The 20,451-nt window shown below is 42.6% G+C and overlaps 1 protein-coding gene and 1 pseudogene across 3 annotated transcripts in view; one reads left to right on the forward strand and one right to left on the reverse strand.

Moving 5' to 3' along the window:
• Positions 1-20,451, reverse strand: part of OSBPL5 (oxysterol binding protein like 5) — a 130,419-nt gene that overhangs the window by 90,655 nt on the left and 19,313 nt on the right. The window lies entirely within an intron of this gene.
• Positions 2,976-9,406, forward strand: LOC310750558 (AP-1 complex subunit sigma-1A-like; annotated as a pseudogene). The gene has a single exon. The product of its transcript is annotated as an AP-1 complex subunit sigma-1A-like (transcript).

The raw sequence follows: 20,451 nt of genomic DNA on the forward strand, positions 1-20,451 counted from the left end.
TACATATAAACACACACAGAGCACTGCAACATGGCTCCCTCTCTCTCTAGCATCAGACAGCAAAGAGAAAAAACAAAGGACAATAGTCCCACTTCACGGAACACAGCAACATAAACATCCTGTCTCTGTCACTTCCCACTTTGTGGAGTCAAAACATACACCGTCATGTGATAGACAAAAATCCCATGACTGCAGTCATGGAGCAGGAATTCTTTTTTTTTTTTAATTTTAATAAGTTTTTATTGTTAAAATAGTTCATCATTAATACACATATACAAGCATACAAACATACATTTCATACAATCCTTAAAAGTGTTCAAACATACTTACACTCAATCCCACAAATAATTGCTTTCCCCATCACCATCCACCACCCCTCACCCCACCTTTGTGTTTGACTTCCAATCTACTCAATTACAATTTCTTTCCACTTCTATTACTTTCTTTCACACACCTTTAGCCTAATTTCATACTTCTTTTTCTATTACACATTGTTATCCATCTTATTTGATATTTCAGTATTTGAAATGGAACTTGTTTATTCTAATAGGAGTTCTGATTTTTCGATATGATTTTGCAAGTATCTTTTAAACACCTTCCAGTCCCTATCTATCTTTTCTTTTGAAATCCTTCCAATTTCTTCCATTGTTTTGGATATATTGTAATACTCCAATAATTTGGCAAGCCACTCTGTTTTTGTCGGTATTATACCACTTTTCCAGTTTTTCGCAATCAATAGCCTTGTTGCTACTGTTGCGTATAAATATAAGGTCTTATCTTCTTCCTTTAGGCTACCTGGTACTATTCCCAATAGAAAACCTTCTGGTGTTTTCCTAAATGAGTATCTAAACATTTTTTTCATTTCATTATATATTATTTCCCAAAATTGTTTGATGTTTAAACAATTCCACCATATATGTATCATAGTACCTTTTCCCGTGTTGCATCGCCAGCAGACATCGCTACAATTTTTATTAATTTTTGCTATTCTTTCAGGTGTTAAATACCATCTATGCTGCATTTTAAGGTAATTTTCTTTCAGTATATAACACATAGTGAATTTCATATCTTCTTTCCACAATTTTTCCCATTGTTCAAACATAATATTTTCCCCAATATTTTGCACCCATTTAATCATTGATGCTTTAACCAATTCATCCTTTGTTTCCCACTCTAAAATCAGATTATACAATTTAGATATATTTTTTGATTTTTCTTGTATTAAGTATTTATCGAATTTTGATATTTCTTTTTCAAATTCTAACTTTTTGTCTTTCGCTAATCTATACTTAATTTGAATATATTGGAACCAATCACTAATATGAGCTTTAATTTCTGTGTAATCCTTTATGTGAGAGTACATAAAGGCTTCCTAGGGCATATAATCAGAAAATCTATATATAAAATATGGGAGAAATATAAAAGACTCCTAGAACCGAAAACTCCCTGGTGGGCATCGCCAGCAGAAATTGTCGCAGTGAAAAAGTTAAATATGAAAGAAAATTGGGCTACCTATAAAACTGTATTAAAGGAAGAAAACGGAGAATTGGAATTAATGGAGCAGGAATTCTAACAGAAAGTTCCCTCCACCTCCTCTCTGCGCATCATACATAATCTTGTACACCCCTATCATGTCCTCTCTTACTCATTCCCCACCCCCCAAAAAACTGGAAAGGTATAAGCCCTTGACCATTTGAGTTGCCGCTTTCTGAACCTTTTCCAGCTCTACAACATCCTGTTTGAGGCAAGGTGACCCTCGCGGAACACAGCACTCCAAGTGGGGCTGCATCATACATTTGCATAATGACATTATAACATTGGCCTTTTTAAATTCTCAATCCGTTTCCTAGCATGGAAGTCATTTTTTTTCACAGCTGCAGCACACTTGGATGGCATCTTCATCCCATTTTAAATCCATGTGATCAATCAAATCCTTTCCACATCAAGAGCAGTACTTTCACAGCCACGTTCATTTTCATTTCTTCTCCCCCAAATAGGAATGCCATCTTGTTACAAATTTATTTCTCTGCATTCTTCCTTATTAAAATTTCCATAACAGCAAGCTCCTGGCCATGATGTGATTATATCAGCAGGCACATTCTGAACTTTCTGTTCTCGCCGCAACCCAAAGATGTAAAATCAAATTATAGGTGGTTGTAGCATTCCCTACCCAGATCATTTTTGCTTTCAGAGACCACCTGCACCCTGTGAAAACCTGAACTGCGTACAAATTTTGCAGCCAAATTCGGACTTTCCCATAAACCTTTCCCCAAGGGTCTCTTATTCTCAACATATTAACATGCCACAGATAATGTAAGAATTGCAATTAGGTATGTAAGAGTGGGCACCTAGCCTAAGTCAAAGGGAAGCTACTAACACATACATTGTTTCAAATTACTCATTTTGGGCAGAGCAGGTATTACATATGGGCAGAGAAGGCACTAAGCTGTGAACAAGCTGCTCTAATCCAACAATTCTGTTACAGTATTTTCAAATGCTTATTCTTAGCTGCAGAAGATCGGAACTGAGAAAAAACATTGGGTTAAAGAACCTGTAAAAGCTGTGGGGAGCAGGTGGGGTTTTGTTTTCTTGGAGATATCCAGGTCATGCAAAGATTCTGACAAGAGCTGCAATGTAGCCCAAGAGCCATATTGCCTTTCTTTCTACAGCACATACATTCCTCAATTGTTCAGTGGGGGGTTCTGCACCTATGTCAGCCTCCTGGCAGCAGCATAGCTATTGCTCAGCAGGTGAGGGGAAAGGTCGTGAGGCTTTCCCACCTGTGATTCCACACTGTCGCCCCACCCCTGTATCATCCAGGTAAACGGCAGCCACGTAGCAGGCGGGAGGCCCACTCCACAGCCCACCCCATCAGCTGCTCCTGTGGGCACTGAAAAGTTCTACGCAGGTGCGAGATTTGGGGACACATGCATCATTGCCACCCGCTCCATCTCAACTTTGTTACACTGAGCATCAAGAGCTGAAGGGGGAGCCGGAGGGCTGCAGGGGCTGCGTGGAACGGCCTGCCACGGACGGGCGCCCGACATGATGTGCTTCATGCTGCTCTTCAGCCGCCAGGGCAAACTGCGCCTTCAGAAGTGGTACTTGGCCACGTCAGACAAGGGCAAGAAGAAGATGGTGAGAGAGCTCATGAAGGTGGTCCTGGAGCGGAAGCCCAAGATGTGCAGCTTCCTGGAGTGGAGGGACCTCAAGGTGGTCTATAAAAGGTAGGCCAGCTTGTATTTCTGTGGTCAAGACAACAAACTCATCACTTTGGAGCTCATCCATCAATACGTGGAGCTGCTGGACAAATACTCTGGCAGCGTGTGTGAGCCAGACATCATCTCCAACTTCGAGAAGGCCTACTTCATCCTGGACGAGTTCCTGATGGTGGGAGAGGTTCAGGACACCTCCAAGAAAAGCGTCCACAAAGCCACTGAGCAGGCGGCCCTCTTGCCGGAGGAGGATGAGTCGCCCCAGAGCGTTTTGGAGGAGATGGGCTTGGCATAGATTTGGGATTGTGAGCCGGCTTCCCCCCTTGCCCCCGCCACTGCCCCTCGCACACCTTTGCCCCCTACGCAGTAGGGGTGAGAGCCTGTGGTGGCCACGCGAGCTCTGCAGCCGACCTCCTGCCCAAGGAATCTGCAAACCGCATGATGTAAATACTGAACCAGCAGCTCGGGGTGGGGGTGGGGTGCACTGCGTCAGAGTGTTGGGGGGGGGCAAGGAGGCATTTTGCCCCAGCCTGTTGGGGGGGGGAGAGAGCAGCATGGCATTCAGGGGCACTGAATTATCTCCATTCTCTTTTCTCTGGGCTTTTTTCTGTGCCCCTCCAAACTCTCCTACTTCTCCTACCGCCCCCCCAGCACCCCCCAATCTGTTCACACCAGCAACGTGGCACTTCCTGCTGCCCCCAATCCTGTGACTCACCTGGGCAGCATGTGACAGACCCCAGAGGAGGAGGTGGCAGCAGTGCCTCTGCCTTCTTCCCTCCCTCTCCCTCTTTCTCATTTTTTTGTGTTGGGGTGGCAGGCGCCCCACATGCATGTGGGGCACGTGGACACAGGTAGCCGGAGATTCAGAGGAGCCTGCTGTTTGGAAGACCAGCAGCCACCACCCCCGCCTCCTAAACTTTGGGTGCCTCCCCCCTCCACTCCCCCCAGCCCCTTTCCAATAAGGCATGATCTTTCCGGACCCAAGGCATGTGTGCGAGTGTCTTCTCTGTTTTGGAATGAAGTGGGGGGCGGGGAGCTGAAGGGGACATGGATGCACGCTTATCAAAATGCAGACAGATATATCCCTGAGAGTGGGAACATCAATGGGGCAAGCTTGGGGATGGCACACTGGACCCCACGCCTCCAACATGCTTTGTCACACTTGAAGATGGTTTAGTTCTGATTTGGAAACACTGCTCACACCCGTGGAAAAGGCAGCATGTTTTGTTTGAATTGTGACTCACTCTCACCACAAGAGGTTCCCCCACGGTGCCCCCATTCAGAGCTCTTGATTCCAAGAAGATGAGAAAGAAGCCTTGAAAAACAGTTTGTTCCCAGCAAAGGAAACGTCTTTAGAATGCAAGTGGAATAGGGATTCGTGTGTGAGGGGGCCAACAGCTACCGGGGGGGGGGGGAGAGCAAAACAGGTTGACTTGGCTGGTGACATAAGTTGAAAGTGAAACTTGCAACGATCCACGTTGCACCCTGCAGGCAAAATGGGCAGGACCCGAGGAAGACTGTGTGGGTGATGAGCAGCCAAACTTAACAAATGTCTGTTCTTGGTAGATAGCAAGAGAAGGGGCAAAGTCCACAGAGCTGTACTGCTGATAGGCAAATACTCAGACCATACAAATACAACTTGGTAGAGAGGGTTCCATGTGATGTCATTTCCCCTCCTCTCCTGGAAAGGGAGGAGCATACAATACTTCCTGTTCTTCTCTCTCTCTCTCTCTCTCTCTCTCTCTCTCTCTCTCTTCCTTTGAGCAATCATGGAGGTAAACATTTCCTCCACTTGCTCCAGTTTTGGGTACATGCCTGAAGCTGGTTATATTTACAGTATAGTCATACCTCGTGTTACATCCGCTTCATGTTATGTTCTTTCGGGTTACATCCTGTGGCAACCTGGAAGTACTGGAAAGGGTTATTTCTGGGTTTTGCAGCTCGCGCACGCGCAGACACGCAAAATGATGTTACGCGCATGTGCAGAAGCGGTGAATCACAACCCGTGTGTGCACAGACATGCCGCTGCGGGTTGCCTTCTTTTCATATTGCGAACGGGCCTCCGGAATGGATCCCGTTTGCAACCAGTGGTACCACTGTATATAAAGTATTTTGTCTGCATAGTTTTTATGGCTAACATTGCTGTGAACCAATACATGATTATATGCACTTAAATCATATTTTATGCTTACTTTCCAGTTTGTTGCTTGATTAAGAGGGGTAAGAAAAGAGAGCCAGCTTACTTCACAGCTGAACTTGCTCAAAACAAGGTTTTACAGCCTGATTGCTATGTTTTTGAAACTCAGTTCAACCCACACATGTGGGCACCTGGAGGGATAAATTGCCATGAATATATCCTCTCCTGCCTGTTAAAACCTATCCCACAGGTTGCACACAGCATAAGGAAGGACTGCGAGGAGGTAGGGACACTAAATATTCGGTGAAATAAGGCATGCTCAGTGTTCTGTTTTGGATACAGTATGTGCTCACTCTTCAAGTGGGGCACAAACAGCAGAAGAAATATAGCTGATACAAACACCACCAAGCATTTCCCAAGGGCAAGAAGCACAGGATATTTGGCCTTGAATGTGCTACAGCAACTCCTTGTAATCTGTGTAAAGCCTTTCATTCCACTGGTATGAATCTGGGTATCATAAGAGAGGCTTCAGCTGACTTTGAACAACTCTTGATCTTTATGCACATGTTTGATTATTGCCAGCACAGAGCATAAACTAGAGGATAGGTATCTGCAGAGAAAAGTGGCTATCCTGGCTAGGGCTGGGTTCACATTTGCATTCCTAACTGACTGAAACATGAGTCGCCTTTAAGCTTCATGCATGAAAACATCCAGTACAGTTGACAGAGCAAGGACAGGAAACAGGGGTGCTTCATATTTTACAAAGCAAACACTTAAAAATGTGAGCAATGAGCACAAGTTATTTCAAACTGACGTGCACAGGGTGGAGGCCATGCTCCAATCAATGCTGCCCGCCATGCACACATAGGTGTTTTAAGGCTGTGCATCCATCGTTCACATCATTGCTGTATGATAAGGTTGCCAGATTTTTTTCAATGAATCTGGGGACACTTCATTGAAATGAGTTGGAATGATAGGATTTTGTCAGGGGACTGATTTGTAAATCTGGGCACTGTCGCCGGGAAATGGGGACGTCTGGTAACCTTACTGAATGAAGCACAGGGGAATCCACAGCAAGCACAATGACTACGTGAAGTGGACCTCAGGCTTGCCATCTCCTAACTGGCATATGCATTGAACCAAAAGACTCTGCAGAGAATGTCAGCCACAAAACTGCACATGTGGTCCACAGGCATCCCGGAATGACTGACTGGTTGGGGCTTTCCTTCCACCCCCAGCTTCCTTCCTCCTCCTATCATGGCCAAAGGCCCTGAAAGAAAACAATCCGAAGTTCATTTACTCCAATCCTCGTGGTCCACCCCAGAGTACACCAAATACTCCTGGTAAAGAGGTTTTCAGTTTACTCAACTTGTAATGAACCACTCTGTGTCAAGAGAATTGCTGAAGCTTTTCTTTGATGCACAGTCATGTGGGACAGTACATTTTTGTGTATTTTCACTCTGTGTGTGTATTAAATGAGATACTTAGCTTCAAATCTTTGTTTAGATCCTGCTTGGGCATTAACAGCTCTGATAATTTCCCCTTATTCTAAATTAAACTGTCAAATTATTTTCCTTTCCTTCGTTTAGATTTGGATGGAATTCAGCCTGTAGGGCAAGCAGTAAGTTCAGAATGCCACATGTGAGCAAGTGAGCCGCACCAACAATGCAGAGGAAGACGAAACTGATTCTGAATGAAACAACTGATGGAACCAAGCAGTTGTTGGGATTCAGTTACGTTGACTCAGAAAGCCATGCTTTACCTTACAAAAATGTGACAAACTTATACTAATATATTTACAATAAGCTATCATCGCCCTGCACAGGAAAAGGAAAAGGAAATGGAGATTAATGCTTAGAAAATTCTCCCTATCATGGTAAGGTAAAAAATAGACCCGCTTATATGCACAGCGTGATTACAAATGTACTTACTCAGAAGCAAGCCCTGCTGAGTTCAGTAGAAGTCACTCTCCAGTAAGTGCCTTTAGGACTTCACTCATAGGCATGACTAATGGGCTTCCCTAGAACCAGTCATCTTTGTCAGTTTTGAAATATGAAGTATGCTTTATGCTCCCGGAACAACATAACCCACGGAATTGCTATACATAGAACATATGATCAAAAACAGCATGCACCAAACCCCACACATATTTTCTGGCATTTAGCTCTAATAGCAGTTCCCTATCCCCTTCTTTTCATTCCCACCTATAATGTGAAAGATTTTTGCCCCAGTGGCATTCATACTAGCTTAAGTTTTTAAACACGCAGCTGAGCAGCAAGAAAACCAAGTGTGGTTTTTCTACTGTTTACTGCAATAAAAATAGACAGTACAGACATGGTTAAAATTAGCTGAAGATATTCTGGACCTATTCAAGGCTATAAAAGGTTTAATTTAAATGTCACTATTTCCTAATATAAAAATCATGGTTTGAAGATAGAGGATTTGTTGCTGGCTCCTAGGCTCTCTCCTTACACATGGATCTCCCCTTTCATTTTATGATTGGCTATAATAACCAGAGTTCACAATAATCAGAGTTAGCACCAGACAAATTAGAAAACAACATGTTTCGCAATCCAACTTCAAACCATGGTTCAGAGACAATCCTAGCTGGTGCCACCCATATATCAGATTCAGAAAAACTAGGATCACATGGAACAGGGGTGGAAAATGAGTGAGATGAGAAGAGGGACGGGGTGATGAGAACACAAAAACCTGAACCACATTTCTAATCTTCAAAACTATGACTGGGAAGATCAGAAAGCATGATGTCTGAAATAGTCTTTCTGGAAGAGGGATTGACTGTTAAACCACTCTGAGAATTGTAGTTCTCTTTTAAGTGGATACTTTTATCCTGATCTGTATTGGAGTTGAAATTGCTCTTATATATGAAATTGTTTTACTAGTGTTTCTATTGTTACTTCATTTCTCAGTGGTATTGTTATTTTATTTCACAGTGAGTGGTTGGTAAGTGGGATGGAAACAAACAAACAAACAAACAAACAAACAAACAAACAAACAAACAAACAATGTTTTCCAAGATAGTTTCTAGAGAAATCTTTTTCCTAACCACATTTAATGGCTAAACTCTTGATAATGTTTTGCCACTAGTATCCTTCCATCAAGCAACTCCACCCACACCAATGCTTTTATATTCTCAATCATTCCCCGGCTCCCATTCAAGCTTTCCAAAATCTCAGCTGCTGAAAGATGTCAGTCCCCTATGAAGTTAATGGAGGACATGGATATTTTGTTGATCTACACTGTCAAGAATTCAATATACGACGACGGCTGGTGGCTTGCTGAGTGCTCACATCCTGGATTTCAGTTTTCCACTGCAGCTTATAATTACACTCCATAAACATTCTGCGCACACTTTGACAAATATAAGCTCACCTCAGGAGGCTGCTTTCATCCAAGAAGTAATAGACATAACTCAGCAGCTCAAACCACATTTCTGACCCCCAGAGTGAAATGAATTAGCATTACACATAAATTACTTTTAAAAGCCATCAGGTTTTTGGAAATGTATATGTAATTTGTTAATACGCTACTTACTTAAACAATTGAAGGGAAATTGCATCAGGGTCACTTCCCAAGCCCACTCTGAAATCAATGGGCCTACCTGAGCAATATTCAGCAGTCTCAGAGAAGGCATTTGCAGAGAGTGATTTCTTTAAATTGCATGTCTTAAGGTAACATTTCTGAAAGCCTGTCTTGGTTGCATTTTTCGGAACTCGGTGAATTACCATTTAATTGTTGACAGCAAACCAGATGCTCTTTCCGTTTTCATCTTGTCAGTTGCCTACTCCCATAGGTGCATAGGTGCTTACACAACGAGGCTTCCTGAGAGGGAAACCAAATGCTCTCAGTAGAGCCAGTCTGGTGTAGTGGTTAGAGGTGTGGACTAGGGTCTAGGAGACCAGGGTTCAAATCCCCACTTGGCCATGAAGCTCACAGGGTGACCTTAGGCCAATCACTGCCTCTCAGGCTATCCTACCTCATAGGGCTGTTGTGGGGATTAATTGCCAGTCGGGGGGTGGGTGGCAGGAGCTTTTTGGAGAAAAAGGTGGGATATAAATGCAATAAGTAAATAAAAAATAAAAGCAGGTGGCACATACCCTTAGCCACTGCAGCAAGTCTTCGCAGCAGAAACTGTAGCTCAGGATCCCACCACTGCTTATCAGAGATCAGGGACTACAAATTGTGTAAATGTGTACCACGACCCATTGCTATATATTCCTTATATTGGAAGAAAGATACATTACAGTACCATGTGCCTTCCAAAAGTTCCTTTTGAGCCGTTGAGTTTACAAGCAAAGGGTGCCACAAACTTCCTTTGTAGCAGGATTAGAGAGGAGGATCTGCTGTAGAACGACAATGCTTGCGTTATTGGTAACTAACAGAATACGGGACAAAAAGAAAATAAGCCAATACACCTCAGCCTATCCATGCACGTAGATCAATCTGTTCAATCCAAACTAGAGGCAGAAGGCAGGTGTTTACAGGCACAGCACATGCATCGAACCCAGAAAGTTTATTTGCATCCACAAGAATTCAAAGGTTTTCTCCTGAACCTAGCTTTGCTAATAACCTGCTTGCAGCCATTGGCATTTTATCCATTGCCTTCTTTAATCTAAATAGTAAGGTCCTTTTTCTGTATTTCCCACTCTATGTGAACAGAACGTGAGCATAGCCCCTCCCTGTCTCTTGTTCTTTAAACTAAGCAGGTGCAGCTATTTAAATCTCTGCTTGTACAATAAATTCTACACTCAAGGGATGTTTGAGAAACTCCATGTCTGTGCAAAGAGACCCAATCCACACCTCCCAGATTAACACGTGAATTCCATTATCCTTTGGATTTTGCATGCTACTGAATTTTGCAACACAGTTCTCAACTATAAATATTATAAATATTAAGAAAGAAACTATAAATATTAAGAAGAAACCAAAATGTGTTAAAATATGCATTTTAGGATAAATGGGTGCAGTGAGATACAATGGTATTTAAAGACGTATTTTAATAGGATTTTACCTGTGGATTAAAAAATTCAGTTTGCAGATTGAGGTGGAAGTGGGACAAAATGGACATATACAAAACAGGAACTGGAAATAGACTCAACCATCTATCCCTAATTCATAAGGCATTCATAGCAACCTTGAGAGAAGCCTCATATCCCCATGCCTCTTGGATCTATGTCTTTTAATGCAGCAGGGAATCTGAGCAGGAAGTCGTTTAACTTAGGGGTAGCCAGCGTGGTGCCCTGCAGATGCTGTGCCCTCCACAATGTTAAAATTTTGATGCTGAATGTTTTCTAAACCCTTCACCCACAGGCTCAGATAGCACACATAATGGGAATAAGCTGCAATGTTTGCTTGTTATTTGACCCACTGGTCAAATAACAATTGCCATTTCCCCATTTAGTGGTTGGAACTGCACCAGAGAATGTCAGGAAGCACAAATTTGCAGGTCAAACACCTGGCTAATGAGGACACCACCGTGTTGCCCTTAACTGTGCTGATCTCATGGAGGTCTCAGTGATACAGATCACATTTCTCTTGCTGAATACAGACAGAGAAGGAGCATAGAACAGCATGAACTCATGCAAGTTTCAGCAATTATTTTGAGGTGTATGCTTGAATGTAGCCAATGAAACATACCAAAGAAAATACAATGGAAGTGGGAAATTAGTGAGAATCTGCATAAGCTGTAACTCAGCAACAGAATAAGCAGTTGCATTTGCTGTCAAAATGCAAATTATCATATACCAGGCTTTCCGAGGCAAAGGGCAAGATGGCACATCCATTTCCCACACAAAAGCTGACTGGCTTGGCAGCTGAGTCTTATTTTGACACTAGTAATGGGGCCTCCTCCACCTGAGAGCAAAAGCGTAGCTTAGGGGGCCACAGACAAACCACCTTCCAGCACCTTACCAACACTTGCTGTTGCCCCCAAATCTGCCACCTTAGGGTTTCCGTCTCACTCTGCCCAACGATAGGGCTGTCCCTGCTAGTCCTCTCCAACCTGGAGATCTCTGTTTTGTACTGCAACTTCCATCATCCTTGACCATTGGCCATGGTTATCACATACGCTAAGCTGTTTATTATTGTTAGCAATCGTAAGATCATACCACCAAGCACACATGGTGCTTCACTGAAGTAACATAAAGGAAGGAAAGAAAGATAGCTCCCGACAGGAGCTTGCAACCTAAATTTTGAGGTGGAGGAGCTAATAAAGAGAGAGAGAGAAGGGCCGATGTAATAACAGACAAATATGACCACAGGCAGTAACACGCACTCAGACTTCATTCCAGCCTACTCAGAGTGATCGCTACAGAGATTAAATGCAATAACGAAATCCGCTGAGGAAAATCTTTAATCATTGCTCAGTGTTATGGATATTATATTGCTTGCTGTGTTAATATTGTAACCTAGCAGGCAATATAATATCCGCCAATCTCAGTGGAAATATTAAGGAGTGCAGGAGAAGCATCAGCAACAGAGACTGCACCAACCCACAACTCTGGTGGACAATTGAGCTGCTTTGTTGATGAGGGTGGGGCTGAGAAGCAAGGATGATCCCGTGGTTTCCACCCAGCCAAAGCTGGAGAACTTCTGCTGTCCACAGGTCCATGACTAGCCACAGTGGCGTAGCGTGGGTTGTCAGCACCCGGGGCAAGGCAAGTAATTTGCGCCCCCTAACCCGTGGATTTGCCCTAACCCCAGATGTTGCGCCCGGTGCGGCCGGCCCCCCCTGCACCCCCCACGCTACGCCACTGACTAGCCATGCCGGCAGATGCAGCATCCATGATCAGGCAGAATGTTTGCTACTTTCTTATCCCCATTAACCCCCATCACCCAGTAAGAACTGCAGCCACATTTTTTGATGGTGTCTGAGTCTAGGGTTGTACAAGCTTCTATTGTTACTTTATACATAGGAAGCTGCATTCTACTGACCGCTGGTACATCTAAGCTCAGTATTGTCCACATCAGGCCTACTCTAAGTGGTGGTCCACAGACTGCTACCAGTCTGCTAGCCATCAGCTGCCACTCCCTGGTGAATCCACCACAGCCAAAGTTGGGTGGGATGCTTCAGGGTCCAAATACAGTACTGGTCCCTGGCACATTGAGGGGGCAGAGAATTGTGGGTTTCCCACATCATCAGATTGCTTGAGAAGTGCCAGTCCACATCATCAGATTGTTGATCCATCTAATACAAAGAACTGGGGGGAAATCAGAAACCGAAATGGACAGATTTGTCTATCCCTAGTCCTAGGGATGCAATGGCAATTTTGATCTATTAATTTACTTAAAGCATTTACACCCAGCCCTTCAAAACTTGTTTTTTCTTAGTTACATGTTGGTAATACAGTGCCTTGACTTTCTGCTGAGGCTATCATTGTTCTGCTAGTTGAGTTGTCCAATCTGTTCCCTTCTTCTAATATAAAAGCATTCCAGGATTAATAGAAACTTGGATGCCTTTGAAAATGCTTTGATGATATTTAAATCCACCCAGAGGATTACTAGAAAAAGTGTATGCTTTGCTGCTGGAGGAAGAAGGAAAAATGGAGAAACAAAGGAATAAACGAAATGCTGACAGTAGTGAGATATTATCAGAACAAGCTTCTGATCTCTGCTTAAGAACATAGAAAGCTTCCTTAAAAAGAGTCACGACCATTGGTCCAACTCTCACAGTACTGTCTACAGTGACTGGCAATGCCCCCCCGGGCTTTCAGGAGGTGGGGGGGTGCTCCAAGCCTTGCCTGGAGATGCTGGAGACTAAAGCTGGGGCCTTCTGTAGGCAAAGCAGATTCTCTTCAGGTCAACTATGCTTGGAGATGAGAGGGGAGGGGAGCACACGAGCCTGCACCTTATTCATGTAACACTAAACCATGGCTTAGCATTACTTCTGAACACTCTCTTTGTTGCAGATCTACATTTCTGCTTGCCCACCTGTGCTGCACAGATTCCAGCAAGCATACTGCATGTGGCACGTATGTGTTGGAGGAACTGGACATGGATGAAGGGGTTCATTTCTCCTTGGGCACAAATCACCCCGTGTATGAGATAAGCCAACAGGTGCAAATTCAGCCAAGCCAGTTGCTGTGGCAATGACCCCTTAGTCAATGAGTCTGTCTGTGAATCAGAGGCCGGGTTACATCTTGAATCGCTGGAGCAACAGAAATACTTTCTACCTGTATATATCTGTGTCTGCAAAGCCAACAAGCTGTATGCCTGTGTCAGCATCCAGAACTGTATTACTGAAGCCTGATCTTGTGTGGCAGTAAACCATTTTGGACCTTAAGCTGTCTCTCTGTGTGGTGACTGGAACTGGAGACAACTTCTGCTACGTGGGTATCTCACCTCAGATTCCCAACAGTATGTATGCATTAATTAAATGTACATCACACCCTTCCTCACAAAAGAGTAAACTTGGCTAGGCAAAAGGAAAGGTGTGCATTAAATCCAGCCAGATGATGGCTGAGTTTAATTGCTGCATTTGTGAATAGTCTGGTCCTGCAAGAAAAAATGACTACAAATCACAGATCGTGATGATCAGTTTGCTTGTGAGATGTGCAAAGTATCAGCAGCAGCTTTGGCTCAAATTGCTTCCATTTGTGTTTCCCAAGGCACTTCTGGTCTCGTCCTCTTCCTTGCCGCACTGCAGCCACATAAAACAGTTTATCATATTGAGAGGCTTGAGGGTGTTAAGGATCCCCCCTTCCCCATCACAGAACTGGAGGGATGGATATTAGGGCAATATCAACAGGCACAGCAACTCAAACACGATACCGTTTCTAAAGCTACTTGCATTTGCAACCAAGCTCGAAGGGAGGGGGCGAAATAATTTGGAACACGAATAAAAACGAGTCAGGAAAACGCTAAGAGTGTTTACAAAGGAGAGTACTCTGTGTTCCCTACTGAACTGAGCAACGTCTCTAACCTCTGATTTAGAATTCAAAGATGTTTGGCAGCCTCCAGCCCCTATGCTGGAAAGTCCCGATCCTGGAAGTTTTTTGTTTTCTTTTTTAATGCCAGTTTAGTTTGTATACCCAACTTTATGATTCCATGACACACTGTGCCCGGTAGGAACAATGGGACTACATTGGAGCCAAGGAACTGTGTAAATACTAGTAGACCCAGGGCTTCCCCAGGGGGTACTCAAGGGTACGCAGTACTGGTACCTCTTTTTTGTTGTTGTTAAAAAGTGTGGCACTTTACTGTAACAACTTCATGATGAGTACCGGGACCTACTTTTCTAGAAAAAAAGCACTGAGTTGACCTGTGGTTGTTCATAAATCTATTGAGAGCAGGGGGAGTGGTGAAAACTGATGCAATGAATTGCTCTCTCTCTCTCTCTCGGGCTTCTAGCAGAAAATGGTTGATGTGCTTCCTGCCTCTTTTAAGTGCAAAGTATCAACCTGTTTTTACACTTCATTGGCTATTAAAAATGCGTTGTAATATTAATCCTAATAATCATTAATATTACAAGGCACTCTGGGCGGCTTTCAACCAATATAAAAACATAGTAAAACATCAAACATTAAAACTCCGCCATACAGGACTGCCTTCAGGTGTCTTCTAAAAGTTGTATAGTTTTTTACCTCCTTGACATCTAATGGGACCCATTGGGCACCCTTGATTTCTTTCCTTTAAATATGATTCTTCCCTAAAGATGCTCAAGACAGATACCCAAGAGCAGCAGCAGAGAAACAGAAACATTTAATCAAGCACAAAAGGTAGCCTTAATGAATTCCAGCAACTCTATTGTCCTGCATTGCAGGGGTGAGACTACATGACACTTTGGGTCTCTATGATTCTATTGTCTTCTAACAATCCTTACACAAAGTAGAAGCAATTGAATCTTTTATTTCCCTTTTTCTTGTGGCTATGAAGTTCTGCAAACTGCTCAAGCAACTGATACCGCTGTCTATTTCTTGACACCTGATAAGAAGCAGCTGGTGCTGTCAACACCGGGATGAGGAGGAGGGGCCCTGCTAAGCCACACCCACAACAACTCCACCTGCACAAAGCTCCCTCTGTCTGCCCATTCCACCAGAGGAAAGCCCTCCTCCTATCAAATGGAACTGCAGAATAAAACCTCCATGTCCCAACCTACCAATTGAAGACGAGTGATTTAAACAGATCAGGTTTCAAGAGAGGATAGGGAGAAAGCTGGGCGTAGATCAATTTTCTCAGCTTGTCTGCCCAGTTATAGATCCCTGGGCACGAGCAACAAAAGTTTATGTAACTAATGCAGGTGCTCAGAATTGGACTCCTTCGACAAAAGGGAGGAATTGCTTTCAGCCAAGAACCAGGAAACATTTCAAATAAGCCAATTGAGAAGAAAGAGAAAATAAAAGCAGTACTTAGGTGCTCCTAGAAAAGCAGAGGGTTATGTGTTTACCTACTCAATGTACATAACTGCCATTGTAATATCTGGCAGAGCTGGTCATTAACTGTGATGAGTCATGGATCTGACCCATCTGCTACCTATGGCTGTTGGCTAGGTTCAGAAACATTTCTGGTGGGAAAATATTTATCGGGTACATTTTTTTTTAAAATGCAGAGAATGAGGAGAAAAAAACTACAACACTCTCAAAAAAGGGAGTTTCGTTGCCAGTTTTCTACAGGCAACTTCTTTTATTTATTTATTTAAAAATAATAATTTATTATCTGTACCCCACCCATCTGACTGGGTTAATAATAATAATATTAATAATGAATATACTGCAATAACATTAAAAATATCAATGAAGTTTACAACAATATCTATATACAGTTTTTTTTTTAAAAAAAGATAGAAATCTAAGAGAAAACTGACTTTCAAAGGATAACTGTGTTTTGGTTCATATAATGGTTCTGAGAGTGCAAATTAGGTAGTTTCTCATTAAAATGCAAACCAAATTTCTCCCTTATCCCCTATCTGTGCATAGGTCTCTAGGCATAGCCAAGTCATTTGCGATACGGCTGGATTTCTTGTTCAAGTGTCAAACAGAAGGGAGCAAACTAAAGCAGACCCTCTGCTCCCTACTCCATTCTTCAAGCCTCAAAATCATCGTCAGCAGGCAATGAAGTATCAAAATCATAGGGAGCATATTCATCACATTGCACCTTCAATATGAAAAAAGACGACAGCACACAGTTTTTAAAAAAGAAAGCTAAATAAGACGAGTGTCTCAGAATCAGTCCTAAGGCCTCTCTGGAAAAATCTGCCTGACCAACTCAGAACATTGGTCCATCTAGCTCAGTGCTATCTACACGGACTGGCAGCTGCTCTCTCCGGTTTCAGAGAGAGGACCTTTCTAGTCCGACCTGGAAATGCCTGATATTGAGCCCAAGCTCTTCTGCACACAAAGCAGATGCCCTTGAGCGTATTAATACTGCCCTGACTTACAGGGAACTTGAGATGATTATTGAGACAACGTATTTGACGGGCTTTGAACAGTCAAGAAAAAATGCTAAGTGTTGTTATTAAAAATCCAAGGAAGTGGCAAGTCTACCCAGGGCCTAAAAGAGCAAAGTGTGACCACTTTGGATTTTGGTGTTACTGCCACTGTCTCCATTTCTAGGTGGGCATGATTTTTTTTCTTTAAAAACAACAACATTTTTAGAGCAGTGCCTAAGGCTTGAGGGCTGAGGCTATATTGATGACACTAAAAATAAATGCGCTCATTTCCGCGGAACCAAGTGCAATGCATTTGCTAGTCAATAAGGCTTGGCATTTAGAAAATGTTACGCAGTGGGTCTCCAAAAGGCTACAGCTTCCAAGAACTTGGGCACTCCGCTTCAACAGCAGAGGCTGATATTTCTCTTTGTCTACTCCTAAGCCTTGTGCATTCTCGAAATAGATGCTCAACAATGTCAGGAACAATAACAACTACTCATGGGTGCCAGATGAATTAGTAAATACCAGACAGGGAGTCCCACGCTGGCCCAGAGCTTCGTTCTTGGGGCAGTTGGGAGGACACGATGTTACAGCAAAGCTGTGTAGTCTTTACACAGCTCCCATCGGATCACAGTTGAACGTCTGTGCCAGAGCTGAGCGTTTCAGAAGAGCTTAAGGGAATTACTCAAAGCTCGCATAATTTCTTCCACTTAAGCCCTTTATCTTTTCTCCCTTTTTCCTCCTACACTCCCCAAAACACTCTTCCTTGGTTTGGGTTTTGCAAGGGACCTCCTTTTGTTTTATTAGAGAAAATGTGTTCTCTCCCCAACAAGTGAGGTCCAGCACCGAGGGCCTTCTGGCAGTTCCCTCCCTGCGAGAAGTGAGGTTACAGGGAACCAGGCAGAGGGCCTTCTCAGTAGTGGCGCCCGCCCTGTGGAACACCCTTCCACCAGATGTGAAGGAAATAAACAACTATCTGACTCTTAGAAGACATCTGAAGGCAGAACTGTTTAGGGAAGTTTTTAATGTTTGATATTTTGTCACTTTTATATTATTAATAATAATATTCTGTTAGGAGCCGTCCAGAGTGGCTGGGGAAACCCAGCCAGATGGGTGGGGTATAACTAAATAAATTTAATAAGAATGATAATAATAATAATAATAATAATAATAATAATAATAATAATTCCTCCAAAATGATGGCATGAAAGGCAATAATGAGCTTGTAACATTATTGTTTATGCTGCCTTTTTTGTAATGAATTTTACAATTGCTGTCTCATTCCATTCCTGTGTCCTCTTTTGCACCCAGGTCACAGGAAAACACTGACAACATTGACACCATGGAAGTTACCGCTGGTTACATATCTGACCACTAACCACTGCTTCTCTTCAAGGAATGAGAAAGAAAACTGATCTAAGTTGGAAGCTTTGGGGCTAGGTTCCGCTTCCTTCCATTCTAAAGAAAGAATTTGAGACTAGATTACCTAAGAGAGAACCTCACCCCAGATATTCCTGTCCAAAGGTGTGCTTAGTTTGTACTAAAAACTGGGCTTTTAGTGTTGCAGCCCAAGTACCCTAGAATCAATTACCAGCCAAAGTCAGACTGGTAATCAATCATGATGTTTAGGTGACTATAGAAGTATTTTTGTTTTGCTTTCCCTGAGGTGTGACCCAGTTGTGTATGAATTACTTGTCTGTTGAAATGCTTTTATTGTTTTTAGAGCTTGTAGAAATGGTTTTGATTGTAGAATTTGTACTTTTTGTATTTTATCTTATTTTTAGATTGTTGTACACTGCTTTGATGGCCTCTGACTATAAAGCGCTTTATAAATCTATAGAATAATATATTGTATTACTATATGTATTCTCCTTTCTCAATACAGATTAAACATTTGAATAAATGTTTCTAGACAAGTGGTACCCATTCACAAGATAAACAGTCTCAATCACTGCTCTGAGAAGGCAGACAAATGCAACATTTGTTTTCATATACTGAGCTTTACTGTCAAAATGTTCAGTTCTGGAGCCCTGCTAAATGTCTATGGACAGCCTATGTAGGAGGAGTAAAGGAGTCAATTATCACGTTGGTGGTATTTGAGATACAATTTTATATTTATTTATTTATTTATTTTCTTTCAAATGCCAAGCTTGGATTAGAGCCAAGCACTAACTTGAATTGTATACTCATAAACACAACCTATGCAACTGAAATAATCTGTTCATTGTTTACATGTTTATATCTGGACAATATTTTTAAAAGTGTTTTTAAAAGATCTGCAGCGCTGCTATTTAACTAACCTTGAGTTTTAAAAGGAAGGTCATTCTGACCTTGAGATGGGTTTGTTGGGAAATGCACTTCTTTTTGTCCCACTTTCTGCCTTTCATTTAATCTTTTCCAAGATAGCTAAATGGCTCACCTCTAGATATCCATTTAAAATGCTGATTTCTCCTGAGCTGATCTATACTAGTTATGCAGCTGTCTCCAACAATCAGATGTGAGAGCGTGTGGTTTTGTGTCTATCTTATACTTCTGATATTTTCCTGAAGACAGTATACACTATACAGAAAACAATCTGGTATGTGTTGGAACAGGAGACAACTTCCAAAACATCAGAATTCTTTCCAGGCTCCTTTTTTGTGGAAAGGAAGGTGCAGTGGGAGTGGCTTAGCAGGGTGGGCGGGACTTTTAACTTTCCACTTATTGGATCCACCAGCTGCCCCGAATGAGTCTCTATCCTTATGTAATAGGCGGACAAGGAGAATATCCTTGCCAGAATGGGCCACCTGTACTCCTGACCCCACTTTTGAGTCCAGCTATTATTAATCATTCATTTTCAAGGAATGCACTCCAAACACCATTTCTTTAATTCTAAAAGGGCAAAAACGGGCAGAGTGTTTTTTGAGGTCATTATTAATAGCAAGAAAATATTTTCAGAACCAGGTTTGTTTTAAAATGCAAAAAAAAAAAAAAACCCTCTTAAACGAAGATGCAGGGGAGAAACAAATTGCTGAGTGCCCAGTGACTTGTCAGCTTTCCTAGAGTGTCCTTGATTTTTTTCACAACTGCATTTTAATGAGAAGTGCCTTTGTTTACAGAATATGGCAGAAGCAATGGCAGCAACTTGGTCCTTTAAAGCTTATCGAAAGGGCCTCGTTGACAGCAGGCATTTAATGTCACATCTTCCTCTGGCTTCACACGCCCCATAATTTTAGACACTCTAGGTTCATATTCATCATTTCCCCACATGTGTCCCATCGTACAGATGATTTTATGGCCATGCAGCCATCTCCACGCAGAAGCTGCACTCCCTGAGACAAACATTGTGCCAGCTGCTAATTAACTCGAGTGTTGCTTGCGCCAAAGTCATGGTTCAGAATGGCTTCGAAGATCAGGACAAAGGTTGTGTCTGTATTAAAGCAACATGGCCCCATTTCCAGAACAAAGGCTGGAATCCGGAGAGCAACAAGCCATACAAGAGGTGCCTCAGCAGCAAGAACTTCTCCTTTATTCCTATTACTGAATAACTGACAAGGGCAGATCACACAAACAATCATCCGCTTGCCACATGGCACGGCTGTCCAAGTGTTTCACCATGCCATCAATCTTTATTTATGTAATCCCCCGCCCCGCAAAATTAAGTCTTTTCGGTAGTGGATTATGTTGAACACAGCGATATGTGCAGAGTGTACACAAGTTAAGTGTTACACTGC

This window comes from Podarcis filfolensis (genome assembly GCF_964270895.1).
Source record: "Podarcis filfolensis genome assembly, chromosome: 1".
Lineage (NCBI taxonomy): Eukaryota > Metazoa > Chordata > Lepidosauria > Squamata > Lacertidae > Podarcis > Podarcis filfolensis.